A 7,417-nucleotide genomic window follows, 5' to 3' on the forward strand; every position below is an offset into this window, starting at 1 on the left:
AAAATAGGAGAAAAAAAGGTAGAAATGATAATACATAAAAAAAAATTGAGAAACTAGGTATTGCTTCTCGCCACAAAAAATGGCGCCGATTCACTGAAAAAAAAATTCTCGGCGTTTTTACCAAGGTCCGTTGGTACCTTTACCATCTCACTTTTTTTACCAATTATTGGTAATTTTACCAAGACAGACTGGTAAGCTTACCTAAAAACCGGTATATTTACTGTTTTTTCAGGTAAGAATACCACTTTCATTGGTAATCGATTCCCGATAACTTTGCCATTTTATCCCGGTAATTTTACCACAGTCGATAAAAAATATTGGCGTTCTTACCAAGGTCCAGTAAAATTACCGAGAAAGTTCAATAATTTTGCCGAGATTTCTCGGTAAAATTACCAATTCCATAAATGGTAATTTTATCAAGAAAAAACTGAGATCAAATAGAACCCTGAATTCTTGGTAATTTTACCCTTTTCTTAGTAAATACACCGAGATTTTTTTTTGTCAGTGTTCCCATGGAGCAGTGCGGGCCTTTACCAATGGATACATTAGTAACATATCCGATGCAAAACGACGGGAAAGAGCGTACACTACTAACGTGGTGAACGCTCAAAAGAGAGAAAATCACGTTTGCTTCAGCATAAATGTTTTTTTTCTATTTAACACGGGATCGTATTCTCTCTTTGCGCAGCACAGAGTATGGCTGAAAGTATTGTTGCCATATAGTGCTGCAAAATCAGCACTTTTCCCCCGTGCAAAACATCCGCTTTTAAATCCAAAGCCTGGCAACCTTGACTGAAAGGCGGCTCATCAAGAATCGTAGCCTTACTCCGATTAATTCACCCGAGCGCAGGGGAAAGATCCGCCGCGCTGGATTATTTTAATGATCATTGTTGTTACGTCAAAGACTGAACACATCTTGTAATAGGCGCCCGAGAGGGGAAAACGAAAAAGTGTCGTGGCTATAAATGAGTACGGGGTGTTTGTAATGTTAGTGCTCCAGATACGCGTTCGACATTTAAATGAATGGTAAATGGACCTAGTCACGGTGTGAACTGGAACTTTTATGATATTGATGGCCGAAGTTAAAACAAGACGACGGTTCCAACGTTAAGACGTTGGAGAGCGTTCACCATAGCACCTCGTCAATAAGCCCTGGATAGACGATCAAATTTCTGAACCAATTCCGATCAAAGTAGCATCAAAGTGTCGGGAGTCATCAGTCTTAAACTCATTAATTTGCTTCATTTTAAAATGAAAACTTGGCAGAAATGTTTCCTGTGGCAGGAAATGATGAATGGTGGCACTCCGTTCTGATCATACTTTGAACAAAAAAGTGCGGCCCGTCAAAATTTGATGGTAGATGGTGACCACCAGTCATCAGCATGTCTACTTTGATCGGAATTGGTTCGGAATTTGATCGTTTATCCAGGGCTATATGTAAAAGTGCTTTTGCGCGTACGGAAGAGAGCGCTGCAAGACGCCGTTAAACTATAGACGTGGAGCGTAACCTAGGAAACATACATATACACAAGAAACGTCTTGTCATCATAGAGTAAATATAGGGGTCATGTAGTGAAGGGGTACTTTGTACCCAACAATTTTTTTAGATCTCCGACGACTAAAAATTTGAACGATCCTTGAAAGAGTCATTAAATAAAAGCACGTTGCAGAGTTTTAAAACGTAAAGATATTTATTTCTCACAGGCATTACATAAAGTGGAAAAATAGGAGAAAAAAAGTAGAAATGGTACATAAATAAAATTGAGAAACTAGGTATTGCTTCCCGCCACGAAAAATGGCGCCGATTCCTATGGAGCAGTGCGGGCCTTTACCAATGGATACATTGGTGACACAGCCGATGCAAAACGACGGGAAAAAGCGTCCACTACTGACGTGGTGAACGCTCAAAACTTGTATCTGAAATGCATAGCTCATGTTTTGTTTTTTTGAAGGAAAACAGTCTAATCAAAAGTTTCTGTTAAAATTCCCTATCACTCCTCCTACACCAAGAGAGTCAACACAATAATTTGGTTAATGAACTGGGTTACTGAAGAATTTCGTAAAAGAATAATAAGGTCTTTCATGGAGACAGTTTTTTAATTTTCTCAGGTAAACTGTGCCTCTCTCTGTCTTGAAAGCTCCCCGCAGTGATGGGGACATTGATTTCTACGGGTGGACGCAACTATTCGTGTTCAGCAGCTATCTGTGTTGCATACATAAAAATTGAAGGCGCATCGGGTTTCCATATATTTAAAAGGTATCAATACCAGCTATCACGTACGCCAAAGAACACACTGACTTAAGGTGATTCGATGGACGCCGGATTTTTTGTCAGGCCGACAAGCGATATATCGCATCGATTGCTTCCATTTTTCCAGCGTAATTTTTCTCGAACTTTGAGATCGCAATTCTAATGTCAGGAGACTAAAGAATTTGCTTATGTACCAATTTAGAAATTAAACATAATAAAGGCGTGTTTTTTTAGAGGAAAAATATCGCATTCGAGTGCAGTCTCGATTTCATCAGTATCGAATGCTATATTTTCCACTAAAGAAAACGCGCATTTTTGAACGATCTGGACGAGAGGCTCGCTTTTATTGTAGGTTACCCTATCCTTCTTGAAGCTGCTCGCAGCTCCCTGTCGGAGGATATGGATTCGATCGACATGAATTGATCGAAAAGCGAAAACGTGAATCGATCGACACCGATTTGATCGACAAATCATTCAGAAACCGGTGTCGATTCGATTGACATGAATCGATTCGATCGAAAAATAAAAACGTGAACCAATCGACGTGATTCCATCGACACCGATTCGATCGACAAACATGTTTGTCGATCTATCCGCGGATTTGTTGTTCAATAGATTGGTTTTGTCGATCGATTCACGGTTGTCGATCGAATCGGTATCGATGGATTCTTGTCGATCGAATCGACCCCAGTTTTTTAATTAATTGTCGATCGAATCGGTGTCGATTGATTCATGTCGATCGAATTGATAACATTTTTTTAAATTAATGGTCGATCGAATCGGTGTCGATCCATTCACGTCAACCGCTTCACGTTTAAATTTTTTGATCAATGGAGATGTTGCATGTGTGAGGAATTTACGATTTGACTGTTGATTTTCAAGTAAAAGTTCGCGAGAAACACAATGGTGCCACTGGTTTTCTCTGAAATCAACTCTCAAGCTCAGAAAAGCTCACAAGTTGAGGCCAAAATGGAGGGGATAGCCCACGCTATCTTGAGAGTCCACCTCTACATCAAGACAAACTCTCCATGCTAAGATAGGGAGCAAATACATTGACAGGGCTGCCACTTTATTTGGCGACTCTAAAACTGAAAAGACAGTATCACTACAACAAATGTATTTGCTCCCTATCTTTGCATGGAGAGTTTGTTTTTGATGTAGAGGTGGACTTTCAGGATAGCGTGGGATATACCTTCCATTTTGGCCTCACTTTGAGAGCTTTTTTTGAGCTTGGGAGATGATTTCAGGGAAAACCAGTGGCACCATCCAGGACCGGATGTACCTTCTTGCCGCCCATGGGCCGCCTGTATTTTGCCGCCCCATCTCATTCGTTTTGAAAAATCCATAGAAACCACCAGGTGAACGTGCCGGAGGAGGAGGGGTACATAAGACGCGTTTACTCGCGTTTGGCACATTTTTTGTGAAAGCCCTGTCAACACTAGCGAAAGTTCACGGAACTTTGCTCGAAAATTAAGTTCCGTAGACCTATCTCTGTGTGGACGATGCCTTTCATTTATAAGAAAAGAACGAAAAAATTATGAATAAGAATAAACATGAATGTGATCTACTGATCTTTATTTCCGCTACCGCGCCAACCGCACTGTGTTTGGCGCAATGCGTAACTATCCCTACAGTCTTGTAGGCACCATGCGTTTCACGCTGACCGCTGCCGACCAAGTGACCGCACTGTTTTCGACGCAATGCGTGAAGTATTCATGCAGTCTTGCAGGCGCTATGAGTTTCACGTCAACCGCTGCTGACCGCACTACGTTTGACGCAATGCGTGAAGTATTCATCTAGTCTTGTAGGCGCTAATATATGTTTCATGCTGACCGGTGCGCCGATAGGGCCTCTCCTTTCCATCTCAAGTTCTCACCATCATTGCTCTCTGCGCCGTGCCGCTCCAGGCCAAATTGCGTGTTTGGTTTCTCTTTCAACTAGACTAATGAAAGGCACTGTCTCTTTTCTTGTATTACCGAAAGACGAACAAATTAGAAATTACTATACTTTAACTCTCAGGATATGAGAGATTTTTTCGCCTTTCCTAATTTGTGATTTTTTTTCTGAATCAGATTTTTTTCTTGATACCTACATTTGAAAAAATTACAACATTTGCCGCCCCCTAAATTTGCCGCCATGGGCCGCGGCCCATGTGGCCACCCCCTTAATCCGGCCCTGATTTGTTTTGATGGTGCCACCATCGTGTTTCTCGCGAACTTTTACATAAGAATCAATGGTCAAATCGCAAATCCCTTACACATGCAACATCTCCATTGACGGGTTTGTCGATCGATTCACGGTTGTCGATCGAATCGGTATCGATTGATTCCTGTCGATCGAATCGACACCAGTTTTTTAATTAATTGTCGATCGAATCGGTGTCGATTGATTCATGTCGATCGAATTGACACCATTTTTTTAAATTAATTGTCGATCGAATCGGTGTCGATCCATTCACGTCAACCGCTTCACGGTTTAATTTTTGATCAATTCATGCCATGCCGATCGAATCCATACCTTACTCCTATCGTCGGATTATTTTGCTGGACGGTCCTGTATAAGTTAATGAAGAGCGCGGAGTGAAAATGGTGAAAAATCGGGTTGACGGCGAGAGGCGGTGGTTGGTGGTCGGTTGCTGCGATGCAGCGCAAACGCGGCGGTGTAGGTAAATAGAGTGCAGATTGAATAATAAGAGTTTGGCATGCTGCCGAAGTGAATCAAGTGAGTCCAGTGAATGAGGAGCCGGTAATTAATGGTATTTAAATGTTACTTGATTACATGCCCCTGTGTCCGTGTCTGTGTCCACGGATGCGTCAGTGTGGGTGCGAACCTCCAAACCAGCGCTAGGTGGTAAGTCGCCTCATGGTGCTCCGCAACCCGTTGCCAGCTTGTGACCCATGGTTCTTATTCGAATCAGCGAGAACGAAAACACACCAACTCGGAAAATTAAAATAATCAAGACCCACACAAAACTGCACGGTAAGTGTAGAGGTTAGTCTAAGAACAATATTTTTGGTGTCGAAAGACAAGTCCTTAAGAACACTTTAAATGTCCGAGTTTGGACAGATGCCCTAACTTCAATGACCTTTATTAAAATTGATTGTCTTTAATGAAAATTGAGCATTTTCGAGTTACCGAGTAGGTTTATGGTGTTTCATAAGCCTCTGGATGTAACATAGAAAGTTTCCAAGAGTGAATGAAATCTCATGAAATTTCATGAAATTTTATCGTGAAATTTAACTTTGGATTAGAATCATTCGTGAAATTTCGCAACCCTGAGTTTCTCCCAAAATGAAAAAATCCCGCCGAGCCCCCGCCATCTCGCGAAACGCAGCCCGCACTACAACCAACGCACCGGATCAAAATTTGCTCTCTTTTCCCTGCCCGCCCGTTTCGAAGTTCGCAATTTTATTTGTAGCTCTGATGTACTATTCATGTACAGCTGTGTATATACTTTGTAAATATTTTTGTTCTTGGTGACGAAGCTCTTCACGGAATTTCCTCCGTAACCATCTCACAAGTGAGTAAGATCATGAATTTGTTTACATGTGGTGGATTTTGAGGTTAGGCACCCCTCACCTTTCAAGAAATAACGATTTTGTGAAGTAACTTATCAAGATTTCATCGATGACATCTTTGATTTATCATCATTCAGGCCGGATTAAGGCGGTAGCCACATGGGCCGCGGCCCATGGCGGCAAATCTAAGGGGCAGCAAAAATTTGCAATTTTTTAAAGTGTAGGTTTAAAAAAAAATCGGATTTATAAAAAAAAATTACAAACGAGAAAAGGCGACAAAATCTATAATTTCCTTAGACTATAATAATTTCTAATTTTGTCGTCTCTTAGTGATACAAGAGACAGCAGTGACAGCAGACAGCACCCTCAATCAGTCGAGTTACGAGAGAAATCAAACACGCAATTTGGCCTAGAACGGCGCGACTTAGAGAGAAATGATAACGAGGACTTGAGCTGAAAAGGAGAAGCCCTTTGGCGCGGCGATCGGCATGTAACACATATTAGCGCCTACAAGACTGCAAGAATACTTCACGCATTGCATCAAACACAGTGCTGTCATTGCGGTCAGCGTGAAAAGGATAGCGCCTACAAGAATGCATGAATACTTCACGCATTGCGCCAAACACAGTGCGGTCAGCGTGAAACGCATAGCGCCTACAAGACTGCGTGAATACTTCACGCATTGCGTCAAACACAGTGCGTTCAGCAGCGGTCGTCGGCGTGAAACTCACTAGCGCCTACAAAACTGTCGGAATACTTCACGCATTGCGCTAAACACGGTACGGCCTGCGTGGCGCGGCGGCGGAAGTTAAAATCATTGAACCGCATTTATGCTTGTTCTTTCATACTTTTTTCGTTCATTTCTTATGAATGGAAGGCCTTGTCCTCACAGAGATAGGTTTACGGAACTTAACTTTGGAGCAAAGTTCCGTGAACTTTTGCTGGTAGTGTTGACAGGGCTTTCCCAAAAAATGTGTTCAACACAAATAAATGCGTCTTATGCACCCCTCCCCCGCTGGCACGTGCATTTGATGGTTTCTATCGAGTTTCAAAACGAATGAGAAGGGAACGGCAAAATATAGGTGACCCATGGGCGGCAAGAAGGTGAATCCGGCCCTGTCATCATTTCAACTTTTATTTTTATCCTTTCGACCATTCAAGAGCTCAGTGACGCCTCCATGATTAGAGTCTATAGCTAGAGTCTATAAAGGTACTCTACTGTCACTCAGAGGCCAGTGGAGGATCTCTTGTCTCCAAGTGAAGTTAGCAAGAGGCCCATTCCAGACACCACGTCTTTAACTCATTGATTTGGAGCCTCAGATCCTTTGCCAGCGACATCGGCAACGCAGGCCCGGGGCTCGAATGAGAAGCCGGCCGGGCAGTGGCGAGGGCTCGTCTTAATATTGGAGGCACGTCTCGGTTGGAAGCTACTGGTGTTGGCCGGGGCGGCCACCCAAGGCAAGCGCGGCGACCGGCCCGGCCGCATCCACCGAAGCTCGCTCGCTCCTTGCTCTCGTGGTCCATTTAATTGCCTCTGATTAATAAATACTTCTCCATTAATCTTGCTCCGGACCCCACCCCCCTCTCGTCCCGGTCTCTTATCGTCCCCGCTGATGAGGCCACCTTCCGCCGTTTTCCCGGGTCGGGG

Source organism: Bemisia tabaci, chromosome 9 (assembly GCF_918797505.1).
Source record: "Bemisia tabaci chromosome 9, PGI_BMITA_v3".
Lineage (NCBI taxonomy): Eukaryota > Metazoa > Arthropoda > Insecta > Hemiptera > Aleyrodidae > Bemisia > Bemisia tabaci.